The sequence below is a fragment of the Megalobrama amblycephala genome, linkage group LG13 (genome assembly GCF_018812025.1).
Source record: "Megalobrama amblycephala isolate DHTTF-2021 linkage group LG13, ASM1881202v1, whole genome shotgun sequence".
Taxonomy (NCBI): Eukaryota; Metazoa; Chordata; class Actinopteri; order Cypriniformes; family Xenocyprididae; genus Megalobrama; species Megalobrama amblycephala.
Window position 1 is genome coordinate 31901800 of NC_063056.1, and position 17674 is coordinate 31919473.

Here is a 17674-nt window from a genome sequence, read left to right on the forward strand (position 1 = left end):
CCACCTGCGGCAGTGACATCAGCATGGCAGAGATCAGGGGCCCCGTTGTCTCCATCCCCCACCGTCCACCTCGTGTCCTTTTATCTGTGATCATGTATCACCTGCAGCTCCACGTCCAGCCGGAGGAGACAGATTTCATCTGTCATCTGCGAGTGGATCTCAATACCCAGAACTAAGTCAGTCCAGGAGTCCATGTCCAGCGGCCGGCCTGCCAGAGCTAATCTCACAGATGAAGCGTCTCCTTTTTTGCTCAGTCATGTCCCTGTGCGGGAGGGGGAGAGAGACGAGGAGGCCTCGGGATCTGAATCAGTTCTTATTAGAACATCCATCTGGGGTTAAAGGGATAGCTCACCCAAAAATGAAAATTCTGGCATTATTTACTCACCCTCATGTCATTTCAAACCTGTATGACTTTCTTTCTGGGCAGAGAAATTACAGCGAATGGTCAGTGAATGTTGGAATTTCAAGCTTCAAAAAAGACAAAAGCACCATAAAAGTATCACAAAAGTGGTCTATTTGTCTTGTGCAATAGCTTTGCGTATAAAACAAACTGAAATTTAAGTTATTGATAAACTTTAACTGTGAACGGTTCATGGAGTAAGTGAGTTGAATCTGTGAATTGAATCAGTTGGATTTGTGAACAAATCATTCTGATCAGTGTGGTGAACTGGATGAACCGATTCATAGAAAAATATTGATCCAAAGAATAATTCATTTATCATTCCAGAAAGCTACTTCCCACATAAACTCTTTTAAACGCACCAAGGGAAGCAAAAAAGTGTTTGTTTATGTATATTCCTCGCTATAAGTAATTTACAAAAAAAAAATAAGTTTTTGTTCAGTTGTTTTTATTCTCCAAAAAATTCTATTTTTGTGTGTGTGAATATTGCCTGTAAAAATGGTTGAGTTAAGAATTACTAACTGAATTCTTTTTTTCTCCAAAACTTTTGGAGTGACTTTTGCTTAAGCTTGTTAAATATGAACTCTTTTCAATATGATAATTTCTCGTCAAATTCATCTAAGACCAGCCAAACTGATCTATACTATATGCATTCATTTTGTTCTACTGAATGCCTTTTTGTCTATTTTTATTTATATAAGGGATTTTCAGTGAAAAAACTTAGACAAAGATGCTTGACTATTACTTTTCCGGTCAAACTGTGGATAGAGTGTCGAAACAAACTCCATATCATCTTAATATAGTGCTGCAGTTCAACATCTTTTATACAAACATACACCCACACGACTGCATGCAAGCCTTGAGTTCATGTATCTGTGGTGTCAAGGGAGCATGCTTTAATTAGAGAGACTAATCAGCGTTAACGTCTTCATATTCCAGACAGGAGACTGACGCGTCTAAGACTCAGACTCGCTCTAAACTCATCTACATTCATTGTGTTAACGTGCTTCGATGCAGTCGAAGATGCCCACCCACATATCTGCTAATTGCAGGTCTTTGCCCCTGAGCATCCTCACAGACACAGAGACAACAGGAAAATTTGGTCGTTTTAGCTCTGCCGCTTAGAATGAAAAATTGATAACACTTTTGCCTCCGCCACCCTCTGGTAGCATTGCAGGGAAGAGTCTTTTCTCTTCTCTTTATTTGGATTTCAAATTTAAATTGCATTATAACAACTATTTTTTATTTGTTTTTAAAGAAAATGTACAGGGTGCAAAAATAAAATTACTTTCAATGGAGTTTGGCATTAGCATATCGCTAAGCTAATGCACAATGCTCAGGCTCTGTGAATACAGAGAAAAGCACTATATAAATGTAAAAAATTATTATTATATATAAGAATTGACTTTTTTCTTGCTGACACTATCTTGGATGTATTTTTTTCACACAGTTTGTCACAATTGTATAATGTGATTGCTCTCTCTATGGAGCATACATGCAATGCTGCATTTGGCCAAAATAATAATTTTTTAGATATTTTATATAGCCCCTAAAGGAGACATGATGGTGAAAAACATCTGAGATGGGAGGAAAACATATATTTCAATGCTTTTGTGTACAAAAGGTGCAGGACAAACTGCCCACCAAAGATTAATATTTTGAGTTAGGGGTTTGTGATGATTGCCTTAGCAAACATCACTAATAATGAGATGTATATTGTTATATTTGCTTACAGCATTTGTGAAGTCTTCACAACTACAAACATTAGCACACTACATTAGATTTCAAAATTTTGGTACAACTACCGATTATTAATCTTTGTAAAACTGATAGTCATTTTACACCCTCTTAAGTGAACCATCAAAACTTGCAGTCAAGGGGAACCAAGCAAAGCTTCAAGAGCTAGTTCACCCAAAAATGTATTACTCACCTTCATGTTGTTCCAAACCTGTAAGACTTTTGTTCATCTTCGGAACGCAACTGAAGATTTCTGTCCCTCAACAGACAGCTATGCAACTGACACTTTGATGCTTCAAAAAATTAATAAAGAGATCATAAAACTAATCCATATGAATTGAATACACAAGAATCCATATGAATTGAGCGATTTATTCTAAAATTTCTAAAGAGAATAGATCACTTTATATGATGAACAGATTTAACTTTTATTCACATGTAAATCAGCATTTATCCAGCGAGTTGATGAATGTTTATATGTGAATAAAAGCCTAAATTCAGTCTCTTCATCATATAAAGTGATTGTGTCTCTTCAGAAAATTTGGACTAGACCGCTCAATTCATATGGATTAGTTTTACAATCTCTATATGAACTTTTTGAAGCGTCAAATTGTCAGTTGCGTAGCTGTCAATGGAGGGACAGAAATATCTCACATTTCATTAAAAAGATCTTCATTTGTGTTCCAAGGATGAATGTAAGACTTATGGGTTTGGAATGACATGAGTGTGAGTTAGTAAGACAGAATTTTCATTTTTGGGTGAACTATCCCTTTCATCACTTTTTAAATTGCTAAATATCATGTTCATCGTGAAGCCTTAATGCCGTAGTAGGGTTGAAACAATCTCGAGGTTCACAAAAGGTTTGTTCTCGCACATGAAGCAGGTTCTGTTGAGCTTCTGTTTATGTTCGCTGGATAAATTCTGAATATTTACATGTGAATAAAAGTTAAATCTGTTCATCATATAAAGTGATCTAGTCTCTTTAGAAATTTTAGACTAAACCGCTCAATTCATATGGATTCTTGTGTAAGCTCAAAAGTGCTGCATGACACACGAGAATGAACCTCATTGGTTCTTGCTGAAGCTCAAACATGCTGCGTAACACGCAAATGAACCTCAATGGTTCTTGCGTAAGCTCAAACATGCTGTGTAACACACATGAGTGAACCTCAGTGGTTCTTGCTGAAGCTCAAATGTGCTGCGTAACACATGAAAATGAACCTCATTGGTTCTTGTGTAAGCTCAAACGTGCTGCGTAACACATGAAAATGAACCTCATTGGTTCTTGCATAAGCTCAAACGTGCTGCGTAACACATGAAAATAAACCTCATTGGTTCTTGCTGAAGCTCAAACGTGCTGCGTAACACACAAGAGTGAACCTCATTGGTTCTTGTGGAAGCTCAAACGTGCTGCGTAACACACAAGAGCGAACCTCAATGGTTCTTGCGTATGCTCAAACGTGCTGCGTAACACACAAGAGTGAACCTCAATGGTTCTTGCGTATGCTCAAACGTGCTGCGTAACACACGAGAATGAACCTCATTGGTTCTTGTGTAAGCTCAAAAGTGCTGCGTAACACATGAGAAGGAACCTCAATGGTTCTTGCTGAAGCTCAAACATGCTGCGTAACACACAAGAGTGAACCTCATTGGTTCTTGTGGAAGCTCAAACGTGCTGCGTAACACGCGAGAGTGAACCTCAATGGTTCTTGTGGAAGCTCAAACGTGCTGTGTAACACACGAGAGTGAATCTCATTGGTTCTTGCTGAAGCTCAAAAGTGCTGCGTAACACACAAGAATGAACCTCATTGGTTCTTGTGGAAGCTCAAAAGTGCTGCGTAACACATGAGAAGGAACCTCATTGGTTCTTGCGTAAGCTCAAACGTGCTGCGTAACACACATGAGAAGTAACCTCAGTGGTTTTTGCTGAAGCTCAAATGTGCTGCGTAACATGAGAATGAACCTCAGTGGTTCTTGTGTAAGCTCAAACGTGCTGCGTAACACATGAAAATGAACCTCATTGGTTCTTGTGGAAGCTCAAACGTGCTGCGTAACACACGAGAAGGAAACCTCAATGGTTCTTGCTGAAGCTCAAACGTGCTGCGTAACATGAGAGTGAACATCATTGGTTCTTGTGTAAGCTCAAACGTGCTGCGTAACACATGAAAATGAACCTCAGTGGTTCTTGTGTAAGCTCAAATGTGCTGTGTAACACATGAAAATGAACCTCATTGGTTCTTGTGGAAGCTCAAACGTGCTGCGTAACATGAGAATGAACCTCATTGGTTCTTGCAGAAGCTCAAAAGTGCTGCGTAACACACAAGAGTGAACCTCAGTGGTTCTTGCTGAAGCTCAAATGTGCTGCGTAACACAAGAGTGAACCTCATTGGTTCTTGTGGAAGCTCAAACGTGCTGCGTAACACACGAGAGTGAACCTCATTGGTTCTTGCTGAAGCTCAAACGTGCTGCGTAACACACAAGAGTGAACCTCATTGGTTCTTGTGGAAGCTCAAACGTGCTGCGTAACACATGAGAATGAACCTCATTGGTTCTTGCAGAAGCTCAAAAGTGCTGCGTAACACACAAGATTGAACCTCATTGGTTCTTGCAGAAGCTCAAACATGCTGCGTAACACACGAGAGTGAACCTCATTGGTTCTTGCAGAAGCACAAAAGTGCTGCGTAACACATGAGAATGAACCTCATTGGTTCTTGCTGAAGCTCAAACGTGCTGCGTAACACACGAGAGTGAACCTCAATGGTTCTTGTGGAAGCTCAAACGTGCTGTGTAACACACGAGAGTGAACCTCATTGGTTCTTGCTGAAGCTCAAAAGTGCTGCGTAACACACAAGAATGAACCTCATTGGTTCTTGTGGAAGCTCAAAAGTGCTGCGTAACACATGAGAAGGAACCTCATTGGTTCTTGCGTAAGCTCAAACGTGCTGCGTAACACACATGAGAAGTAACCTCAGTGGTTTTTGCTGAAGCTCAAACGTGCTGCGTAACATGAGAATAAACCTCAGTGGTTCTTGTGTAAGCTCAAACGTGCGGCGTAACACATGAAAATGATCCTCATTGGTTCTTGTGGAAGCTCAAACGTGCTGCGTAACACACGAGAAGGAAACCTCAATGGTTCTTGCTGAAGCTCAAACGTGCTGCGTAACATGAGAGTGAACATCATTGGTTCTTGTGTAAGCTCAAACGTGCTGCGTAACACATGAAAATGAACCTCAGTGGTTCTTGTGTAAGCTCAAACGTGCTGTGTAACACATGAAAATGAACCTCATTGGTTCTTGTGGAAGCTCAAATGTGCTGCGTAACATGAGAATGAACCTCATTGGTTCTTGCAGAAGCTCAAAAGTGCTGCGTAACACACAAGAGTGAACCTCATTGGTTTTTGTGGAAGCTCAAAAGTGCTGCGTAACACACAAGAGTGAACCTCATTGGTTCTTGCTGAAGCTCAAACGTGCTGCGTAACACATGAGAATGAACCTCATTGGTTCTTGCAGAAGCTCAAAAGTGCTGCGTAACACACGAGAAGGAAACCTCAATGGTTCTTGCTGAAGCTCAAACGTGCTGCGTAACATGAGAGTGAACATCATTGGTTCTTGTGTAAGCTCAAACGTGCTGCGTAACACATGAAAATGAACCTCATTGGTTCTTGTGTAAGCTCAAATGTGCTGTGTAACACATGAAAATGAACCTCATTGGTTTTTGTGGAAGCTCAAAAGTGCTGCGTAACACACAAGAGTGAACCTCATTGGTTCTTGCTGAAGCTCAAACGTGCTGCGTAACACACAAGAGTGAACCTCATTGGTTCTTGTGGAAGCTCAAACGTGCTGCGTAACACATGAGAATGAACCTCATTGGTTCTTGCAGAAGCTCAAAAGTGCTGCGTAACACACGAGAGTGAACCTCATTGGTTCTTGCAAAAGCTCAAAAGTGCTGCGTAACACACGAGAGTGAACCTCATTGGTTCTTGTGGAAGCTCAAACGTGCTGCGTAACACATGAGAATGAACCTCATTGGTTCTTGTGGAAGCTCAAAAGTGCTGTGTAACACACAAGAGTGAACCTCATTGGTTCTTGCTGAAGCTCAAACGTGCTGCGTAACACACAAGAGTGAAGCTCATTGGTTCTTGTGGAAGCTCAAACGTGCTGCGTAACACATGAGAGTGAACCTCATTGGTTCTTGCTGAAGCTCAAACGTGCTGCGTAACACATGAGAGTGAACCTCATTGGTTCTTGTGAAAGCTCAAACGTGCTGCGTAACACACGAGAGTGAACCTCAATGGTTCTTGTGGAAGCTCAAACGTGCTGCGTAACACATGAGAGTGAACCTCATTGGTTCTTGCTGAAGCTCAAACGTGCTGCGTAACACACGAGAGTGAACCTCATTGGTTCTTGCTGAAGCTCAAACGTGCTGCGTAACACACGAGAGTGAACCTCAATGGTTCTTGTGGAAGCTCAAACGTGCTGCGTAACACATGAGAATGAACCTCATTGGTTCTTGCTGAAGCTCAAAAGTGCTGCGTAACACACGAGAGTGAACCTCATTGGTTCTTGTGGAAGCTCAAACGTGCTGCGTAACACATGAAAATTAACCTCATTGGTTCTTGCTGAAGCTCAAAAGTGCTGCGTAACACATGAGAGTGAACCTCATTGGTTCTTGCTGAAGCTCAAACGTGCTGCGTAACACATAAGAGTGAACCTCATTGGTTCTTGCTGAAGCTCAAACGTGCTGCGTAACACACAAGAGTGAACCTCATTGGTTCTTGTGGAAGCTCAAACGTGCTGCGTAACACACGAGAGTGAACCTCATTGGTTCTTGTGGAAGCTCAAACGTGCTGCGTAAGATGAGAATGAACCTCATTGGTTCTTGCAGAAGCTCAAAAGTGCTGCGTAACACACGAGAGTGAACCTCATTGGTTCTTGTGGAAGCTCAAACGTGCTGCGTAACACACGAGAGTGAACCTCATTGGTTCTTGCGGAACCTCAAACGTGCTGCGTAACATGAGAATGAACCTCATTGGTTCTTGCAGAAGCTCAAAAGTGCTGCGTAACACACAAGAGTGAACCTCATTGGTTCTTGCTGAAGCTCAAACGTGCTGCGTAACACATGAGAGTGAACCTCATTGGTTCTTGCTGAAGCTCAAACGTGCTGCGTAACACACAAGAGTGAACCTCATTGGTTCTTGTGGAAGCTCAAACGTGCTGCGTAACACACAAGAGTGAACCTCATTGGTTCTTGTGGAAGCTCAAACGTGCTGCGTAACATGAGAATGAATCTCATTGGTTCTTGCAGAAGCTCAAAAGTGCTGCGTAACATGAGAATGAACCTCAGTGGTTCTTGTGGAAACTCAAACGTGCTGCGTAACACGAGAGTGAACCTCATTGGTTCTTGTGGAAGCTCAAGCGTGCTGCGTAACACACAAGAGTGAACCTCATTGGTTCTTGCTGAAGCTCAAACATGCTGCGTAACACACAAGAGTGAACCTCATTGGTTCTTGTGGAAGCTCAAGCATGCTGCGTAACACACAAGAGTGAACCTCATTGGTTCTTGTGGAAGCTCAAGCGTGCTGCGTAACACACAAGAGTGAACCTCATTGGTTCTTGTGGAAGCTCAAGCGTGCTGCGTAACACACGAGAGTGAACCTCATTGGTTCTTGTGGAAGCTCAAGCGTGCTGCGTAACACACAAGAGTGAACCTCATTGGTTCTTGTGGAAGCTCAAGCGTGCTGCGTAACACACAAGAGTGAACCTCATTGGTTCTTGCTGAAGCTCAAACATGCTGCGTAACACACAAGAGTGAACCTCATTGGTTCTTGTGGAAGCTCAAGCGTGCTGCGTAACACACAAGAGTGAACCTCATTGGTTCTTGTGGAAGCTCAAGCGTGCTGCGTAACACACAAGAGTGAACCTCATTGTTTCTTGTGGAAGCTCAAGCGTGCTGCGTAACACACAAGAGTGAACCTCATTGGTTCTTGTGGAACCTCAAACGTGCTGCGTAACATGAGAATGAACCTCATTGGTTCTTGCAGAAGCTCAAAAGTGCTGCGTAACACACAAGAGTGAACCTCATTGGTTCTTGTGGAAGCTCAAACGTGCTGCGTAACACATGAAAATGAACCTCATTGGTTCTTGTTGAAGCTCAAACATGCTGCGTAACACACGAGAGTGAACCTCATTGGTTCTTGTGGAAGCTCAAACGTGCTGCGTAACACATGAAAATGAACCTCATTGGTTCTTGTGTGAGCTCAAAAGTGCTGCGTAACACACGAGAGTGAACCTCATTGGTTCTCGCATGCATCAAGTAAGTATGCTTGAGCTTCTGTTTACCAAAACTGATGTGAGTTGATTATATGTTGATTATATGATTGAGTTGTTTATATGTGAATAAAAGCCTAAATTCAGTCTGTTCATCACATAAAGTGATTGTGTCTCTTCAGAAAATTTGGACTAGACCTCTCAATTCATATGGATTAGTTTTAGATGAACTTTTTGAAGCGTCAAAGTGTCAGTTTGCTTAGCTGTCAATGGAGGGACAGAAATATCTCACATTTCATTAAAAAGATCTTCATTTGTGTTCCGAGGATGAATGTAAGTCTTACAGGTTTGGAATGACATGAATGTGAGTAAGTAAGACAAAATTTTTGGGTGAACTATCCCTTTCATCACTTTTTAAATTGCTAAATATCATGTTCATCGTGAAGCCTTAATGCCATAGGGTTGAAACAATCTCTTGTTTTTCCCTTTTGACTTTCCTGAGGAAGTGGAAAGAGGTCTTCAGATAGTAGACAAGCAGAAAGCCATGAGCTGATGAGTGGAAATCCCCCTGCTTTCTAATTAATGGAGGTACACAGGGCCAGAGGATGAGGCGGATCAGGGAAATGACATCAGGAGGGAGATAGCATCACTCATTTCTCCGGTCCATTGTCGCCCCACGGGATCGGCTGAAATGAACCGCTCAAGCATTCGCGATACATTTGAATGGTGGAGAAAAATTCATTGTCCAGTGGAGAGTTTTCGATAAGGATCTCATCCACTCTCTCTTTTCTATTCTGCTTCCACTTCTCCTCTTTGTCAGAGAGCGTCCCGATCAAAAAAACGAATCGAGGCATCGGCAACAGGTGCGGTACATCCCTCAAAGCTGCAAGAATCTTGCAAATGAACTGAGGAGATTTGGTCTCGCCTAACCCTGGTTTCTTTCATCTGTTGGTCTGTGTCAAAAGGGGCAGACGTGAGGTGTTTCAGGAAGGTGGAAGATCATTTAGGCTCATCTTAGCAGGCAAGAGAATTCAATGCAGTCAAAAAAACTGAGATTTGCTGCTGGTGACTTAAGTGTGTGTAGCTATACAGCTCTGAGAGCGAACAGCAGGTAGATGAAGGCAGATAAAAATGAATAGTGAAAGAGCTTAGTCTGCATGACAGTGTGCTATATTCTAGAGGTCATGCTATAGTTTTACGTGAGGAACAAACCTAAAATGTCATTCATTTTTCACTGAAAATCTCCCCTTGCTGAAGCTCAAAAATGTCATTTGGATTAACATTTGTTAAAATAAGTCATGTGTTGCTTTTTATTGTAGAAAGGTGAATAAATAAAGCTAAAGATAGACAAGAAAAATAAAACATACACACGTTTAATTAAAGAAAATTGAATTGAAAAAGAAAATTGCGACTTTTTATCTCACAATTTTTATCTCACTTTTTTTTAGAATTGCGAGTTTATATCTCGCAATTCTGACTTTATAACACAAATGTGACTTTATATCACACAATTGTGAGTTTATATCACAATTCTGAGAAAAAAGAATTGCGAAATGTGAACTGTAAATTGCGAGAAAAAAATTCAGAATTGTGGGGGGGGGGGGGGGGGGGGGACTTTTTTTTATTCAGAGGTGAAGACAAGCTTCCGTGGTTGAATATGATTTCTTTTTCTTCAGAAATTCTCTTTTGTGTTTCACAGAAAAATAACATCTCGTAAGGGTGAGTAAAAACTGACAAAATTGTCATTTTCTGGTGAACTATTCCTTTAAATGCATTTTCGTTTAGCTTTTTCAGTATGTCTCCTTGTTGCACTCAACACCGTATTCAGAGTAGAAAGACGAGGAGAAACCACAAACAAACTTCATCACTTCTCACAAGTAAAAATGCCAGGTTTGAAAATGTAAACGTGGAGTTTAAGTCTTTAAAAACCACAGGGTCAGATTAAGTCACTGAGCCTTGTGGGAAATGTTTTGTTCCACCATTTAATTTAGTTGATTTGCTAAAATGTAAAAGTTTGGAAGAGTGACGAATAAGACCGTTGAAATGTATTTGCAAGAAGGGAGTCCCTTTTAAAAGCTGCTGGTGTTTACTGGTGAAAGAACAGTCAGTGAAGTGTTGAAACTTCCATGATCCGTGCATTTGTAGTTGTAATAGTCATTTCAGACAACAAAACTGGAAACAGAGGTATCTTCAACAGAACGAAAGAAACACAGCAGAAATCAGGGTCTGTTTTGGATTAAGCTTCACCACCTTATTCCAGTTCCTTGCAACACCAAACAGTATCAGGAACAAAGAGCTTTGCAAACGTTACTGCAAAATCCCAGTTTTCTAAACGCAAAAGTGGAAATGACCCATCATTCGGTATTATTCGCCATATCGCTGTAGCGAAAACACCGCCAAAGGCCCACGTGCCAGAATCACACATGCTCTGTTGGGATTTGCACAGCCCTATCCATTGACGTTCCCTTCAAAGTTTCCAGTGATAAGTGAGAACTGAACGCAGCAGAGCATATATTCCCTCCCTGCTTGCCTGCCGTAAATAAGCAGGCGTCTCTGAGCTCCGCTAGCTTTGTCTTTCCTGGCTTTTAAATGATAATTTAAGTTTTCCTGGCTAAGTAGTTCCGTCCGTCCCGAGAGACCTCCATCCCCCTGTAAGACGTTTTTTATTTATATATATATATTTTTTATTTTATTTTACCCCCACCTCAACCCTTATACCCCGTGCTGATATTTAACACATAACCACTCGTAGTCTGCCTATGAGATATGAATATAATTGTATGTTAGTTTTTAATTACAGGAAGAATCTAACTTGTAAGACGATGAGCTGGAAGGTGCCACCACATTGTTATATTTTTTCATCCTGGTTTTTCTGATTATGTGAGCTGGGCTCCTTTGCTAAGCGTTGATAAGCAGAATTTCCATGTTCCCTGCATAATTAATCCATCTCTGCCTGCCTTCCATGCCAACTCCTCCGTTATCGCCCGCACATGCCTGAATTGCAAAAGAATTCTCTCTTCAATTGGAACTTATTGATATTCCAAAAAAACTGGAAATCCTTAAATTTTAAGCCACAGATTGTTAAATGGATTAATTTCGCGGCAATCTCGGGCATCTAACGCGGGAAGACAGGCAAAGCGAATCCAAAGTGTCTCCCGTTTGTGGACTTTTAGTCCCAAATGATAGGGTTTATTGGCATCTTTTTTTCCCCCCTGCTTCTCCTCCATAGTCAAAAAATTACCATTCATTTGCATCGTATAAAACACTTTTATATGGTCTGAAATTCAGAGGAATGTCTTTCAATGCCTGTCGTTTGGCCGCCTGATAACAACTCCGGCCTGGCACATCTGGAGCCTTTTGATACTGGGTGAAAGGGACGCCTGAATATTTAATATTTTTATCTGTTTTTCATCGAAGGTTTCACCATTAAGGATGGCGGCGCTATTTGCATGGAGGCTGGCAGATGTAGATTTACTTCTCTGAGCTGTCTACACCCAACCTCTCTGTGAAAATATACAGATGCGTTTTTTTTTTTTTTTCCCTGCTTCTCTTTCTTGTTGTGTTGCACTGCTGCTTCTGCGACCAAAACCATCAAGCCGCAAAACAACCGACAGATAAATAAGTGCAAAGATCCAAATGCAAACATTCTAGTCCAGATGTTTTAAATGAAATGCCTTGGATCGGACAATTATATTAGGCGCATTAGAATAAGGGCCTCTGATTAACTGGCAGCTCTGCTTAGAAATGTGATATTATGCTGTTATTGTTACATCTGTCATGGGCGCAAGTGCTCCCTGCAAGCATGTAATTAACCGCAACTGTTGTGGACTGTGCCCGGCCGTTTGTAATCTAATAATTATAGATGAATCAACTCGATATTCTGTGTATTTTCCTCCCTTGGCAGCCTTTAATGAAGGTATTGCAGAAATTGTGTGCAGCTGTATTTCAATGCAATTATTCTGTCAGAGCGTGTACAGCCCGTTCATATGCCATTTGTGACTGATATCCTCTGAATATTATCCTCGCAAACCTAAACGGAAGGGAAGACTGCAAATAAATCCCTTAGGGAGGATATTTTGCTCAATGCTGGACATAATAATAGGATTTGGATAAAAATAAAGAGGTTGATCATTTGCTCTTGGTTGTAATATATATATATAGATGTACAATAGCAATGATTTGGCCTGGATTACAGTATGTACAAATGCTCTAAAAGATAATGAATCTCTCTGATGGTCAGGATGCAAAATAATCTTTTTGGGGTTTGCGTTTAGGATTGACTTCTTTAAACATATGCAATTTCCTCGACTCTTTCTGGCAAATTTAGTCATGCAATGTTGATCTTCAGTCTTGTACTTGATAAGATTGTCATTAAATATGTCTTAAACATGCAGAACAATTGTTCTCAAATACGGCCAGTTATGTAACTGTAGAAAATCTGGTTCTCTAAATTTGTCTGGTGGCTCTGCATGTTGTTTCACAAGCTGTACAATATTTATGTGTTGCAATATTTCACAGCTCTTGCTGTCATTTCTTTCAGCCTGCACTGTAAAAAATGTTTTGTCAGGTAACCTAATATAATCTGCTTCATGTGGTAACATCTAAAACAGCCAGAAATGTTATTTAATATGACTGAATCATCCTGACAGCAACAAAAGTCATTTTTATGGGTCAGAGCAGGTATAAATAGCTCATTATGGAAACAATGACATCTTTTTACTCTTTAGTGTGTGTGTGTGTGTGTGTGTGTGTGTGTGTGTGTGTGTGTGTGTGTGTGTGTGTGTGTGTGTGTTGAAACAAATCCATTTTGCATTGTTACTGTTTAGAAGAAAAAAAAATATTAAGAAAGATGATCTACATATAATAGTTGATTATATTATATGTGAATATAAGTATATATTTTAAAGGCATAATGTTAAAATTGCTTGTTTTCAAATTTATTTTATTTATTTTAAAGTTATGAATATGTTTGATGTGAATTTCTAGTTATTCTTGAAATTAGGGTAAATATTAATTATACTGAAATTGTTTCTATTATGATTAATATAGAATTCAACTGTTTATGATTATTATTAATTATTATAATAATTATTATTAAAATGTATATTAACCAGAAATAGATAATCTTACGAATTTTGATAATTTCCCAATTAATCTGTGAAATATATATGCAACAGATATTCACAGATCTAGAAAATATTTAAAAGAATAATAAATAAAATCAATATAAAAAAATCTTGAAGAATCAGTAAAATATTACAGTTATCAATTTTACAAAGTTTTTTTTTTCAGTAGAAATCTGACAGTATAGGTTATGAATATCTGTTTCTACTGATAATATAAATCATACCAATATTTTTTGGGGAAAAAGAGGTGAAGTAAAATTTAACATTAAATAATAGAAATAAAAATGATCATTTTAGAACACAGTTTACATCTGAATATCTGTGAATGTACTATGAATGTGTTTCTAATGATAATATAAATCATATTTTTATGGGGGAAAAAAAGAGTTGAAGAAAAATCTAACAGCAAATAATAGAAATAAAAATGATCATTTTAGAATACAGTTTACATCTTTGATTTATAGAACACAATCAAACAAACAAATAAAAATATCTTCCTTTCCCCCAGAATTAGTCTTTCCCCACAAAGGCCAAAAAACAAAAAAACAAAAAACAAAAAAAAAACTTGTTTCTCAAAATTATTCCATCAATTTCTTATATTTACTAAGTCCTCTTCACAGAATATCAAATAATTTCCATCTCTGTGCATTTTACTTGTTTCCAGCTCCTATAGAACAAAACAGAAACCGAAGAAGAGCTTCAAAATGGAGGGATGGGAATCAGCGGTGAAAGAGAGGAAGGGACGAGTGCAAAGAAAACAAAGAAACGGAGGAACAACACAGAGAAGAAGGGAAGAAAAAAAGCCAGAGAAAAGAAGGTGTGTAGCAGAAGTGTGGAAGTGTGTTGCTGGGCAGAGGGCTGGCGCTGAACGCAGGGTTGGCAGGCGGGGTGGAGAAGCGGGCACGCTCACAGACATCTGTTGGCACGCTGCGGATGCTGGAGGGGGGCACGGTGCCATGACCAGCGGGAACATGGCACACTGATAATGCTGTAGCTATACTGAGATACACACTGCATCTCTATAGAACGCCACACACACAAGCACTAATGATCAAATAATCTCACACGATCGACAGCAGCGACTGTCCCCACACATGTTGGGGATCAAAATATTATAATTGGCAGCTTTTAGTTTTTAGTTTAGGCAAAATACTTTTTATAAGAATCAAAGAGAAATTATCCTGCGTAATAAAAAGGGAATTTATATACACTCTTATAAAATAAAGGTTCTCTATTGACCATGAAGAACCTTTAACATCCATGGAACCTTTCTATTGCACAAAAGGTTCTTTACAGTCTTAAACTTGAAGGTTTTTCGCAGCGATGCCATAGAAGAACCATTTTTTGGTTCCCCAAAGAATCTTTCAATGAACAGTTCTTAAAAGAATCATTTTTGTCTGCGCCGATAGCCTCGTGGGCAGCGCTTCGAAATATATCGGCGTTTTGCTTCGGGCGACCTGAGTTTGGATCCTGGCTCGTGAACCTTTTTCCGATCCAGTCTCCCCATCCCCAACACCCCCCCCCCCCCTCCCACTCCCACTTCGCTTCCTGTCTGCTTACTGTCCTATCATAATAAAGGTAAAAAAACGCCAAAAATAAACATTAAAGTGTGAAGTGTGAAGAACATTTTAAGAACCTTTTGTGCAATGAAAAGTTTCCATGAATGTTGAAGGTTTTCCCTGGAACCACAGATGCCAAAAAAAAAAAAGAATCTTTATTTTTAAGAATGTACAGTGGAAAAAGTTTCCTTAGATTATTGCCCCCCCCAAAAAGGACCTTAATTTTTAAGAGTGTAATTTGATCCTTACAAATAACTTTCAGTGGTGCAATAATGTCGTTGATTTAGTCATATTAATATTATTATTAATATTTTTGACTTCAAATGTATTAGTTGTATATATCATTTTAATTGTGTGTGTATATAAAATATTGATATATTAATATATTAATTGTGTGTTTTTATATACATATATATACATTGTAAAAAAATATTTTCATGATTTATCACCAAAACATTTTTTCTTTTGTTAAATAAACTCAGATAATTAATGCGGTTCAGATAACATAATATTTTGAGTTTCTGTTGATTAAACCAATCACTTTCATTGAATGAACTCAAATTTTTAATTTCAGTGAACTCAAAACTTTAAGGCAACCAGGTAACTTACTTTTTTCTAAGTTAAATCAACTATTCTTTTTTATAGTGAATGTGTGTGTGTATATATATATATATTTACACACATAGTGTTGGCTTTTTTGTAAGTTTTAAAAAGCATCTGCTAAATGAATAAATGTAAATAAAACCAGTCAATTTCGATGTTAACACACAGAGCGCTTTTTTTTTTTTAGGTTACCTGACTACACACGTTTTACACTGTGAGTCATTTCCTAGCAATATTATTCTCTGTATCTTCTGGTCTTTATTAATTTCATCATTATCAACACTAGACCTTCCATCTCTTTTCAAGCAGATGGACATGAATGCATGGCCTTGATGCTCGTCCACTCCTCCAGCTGTCTAACAGCGCCCACACACACACACTCGTCACCTCCTCTGGATAGCAGCCAGTCCCATAATGCCAGTTGGTGTGGCATCATAGAGCAGAAAATCAGCCTTGCGTCTTCAAGAGCCACCGTTGATGCTGATGCTGAAGTTCAGACGGCAGTAAATCATATTTAAATGTGCTGGAGGCAGACACAGATATATTTAGCTGTGCACACACACCTCGTTTACAGTGATTTTGCAGTGTGAAAAGTGAAAATGTGCCGTTTTTACCTTTAAAGAGCTGTTTCTATTTGCCCTGATCCATTATAAATGACTTTCAATAGTGTAACCTGTGTAGTCAGGTTGATAAAGTAATATTTTTGACTTTATTTAGATGTTACCAGATTTTATAGTTGGCTACCAGGCGAAGCATTTTTTTTTTAAGTGGTCAAATATTAGCTTGATCTTCACCACTGAAATACATGTTTTGCTGCAAGTCAATGACTGTGCATTTCTTATCATCACAGCACAATCCCATATGTCTTTTAAATCCCTTCATTTAATGTTACCATTAAACTCCTCACTGTATGTGTGTTAAAGTAGCAGCGGCATGATCTCCATGCCACTGATTTCCCCTGCGATGAGAACAGCATCATGTTAATTATTTCAACCATCTGCTGCAGCCCGTGATGGAGGCGCCCTCCACCTCACACAGATTTGTACCTGTCAGTCAAATTGCGCGACCGACACAAGGCGGCCGTGGCGGCGAGAATAAGATCCAACGCATGCGAAGGTCCCGAGGGATCGAGCTGTGGTGTGAAATTAATCTGGAGTTCACAATTTAGCTGGACTCTCTGAATTTACGCTCAAAGAAGCCTAAACATCTGCCTATTTTTGGAGTGTTTTGGCATGAGAAATGTCAAATGCACAACTTTAGGAATTTCTGCTGCTCGTTTTAAATAAATAAGTGAAATCTGATCAACTGATTATGGGTTTTTAATGGTCAGTGCTAAGCATTTCTGTAAATTAGTACCATGAATCATCACAGAATTCTTTAAATTCATTGTTAATACTAACCAATGTTTGTGCTGTTATCCCCCTCCCCTTACTACAAATGATGTCACTTCCTGGAGACTTATGTCATTAAGGAACATTAAGAAAATCAGGATGGAAAAAGATCTTGAAAATACAAGAAAACCTATTAATTGATTATCAATTCGAACAATATTCACAAGAAAAAAATAGTTTGAAACATTTTTAATTAGATAAAGTGTATATATAAGTGTATATATATAATAATATATATAATATATAATATATATATATGTGTGTGTGTGTGTGTGTTTACATAATGTTTACTGTGTATATTTATTGTATATATATAAATACACACATACATGTGTATTTAAGAATTTACATATATACATATAAATATATATATTCACAATATTGTAATATTCAAATATTGTAAAATAAAATGTATGTTTTTCCATGTTAGATGTAGACGTCATGGCAAAAAAAAATATATTTTTATTAAACTTTTTTCATATAATATTTTACCCAACATCTTAAGAAACATGGGAACATGAATTTTTTTTCTAAATTTAAATGAGCATATATTTGCTCAATTCAGTAAAAAAAAAAGTTAGTAAATTCAGTA

At 38.8% G+C, this 17674-nt stretch overlaps 1 protein-coding gene across 8 annotated transcripts in view; it reads left to right on the forward strand.

The window, feature by feature from the left end:
* The window catches only part of zfpm2a (zinc finger protein, FOG family member 2a), a 256881-nt gene that overhangs the window by 42046 nt on the left and 197161 nt on the right, over positions 1-17674 (forward strand). For all 8 annotated transcript variants that reach the window (XM_048211536.1, XM_048211537.1, XM_048211533.1 and 5 more), the window contains one exon: positions 14194-14346. The gene's annotated coding sequence lies outside the window, so the exon portion shown is untranslated. The remainder of the gene's footprint in view (positions 1-14193; positions 14347-17674) is intronic.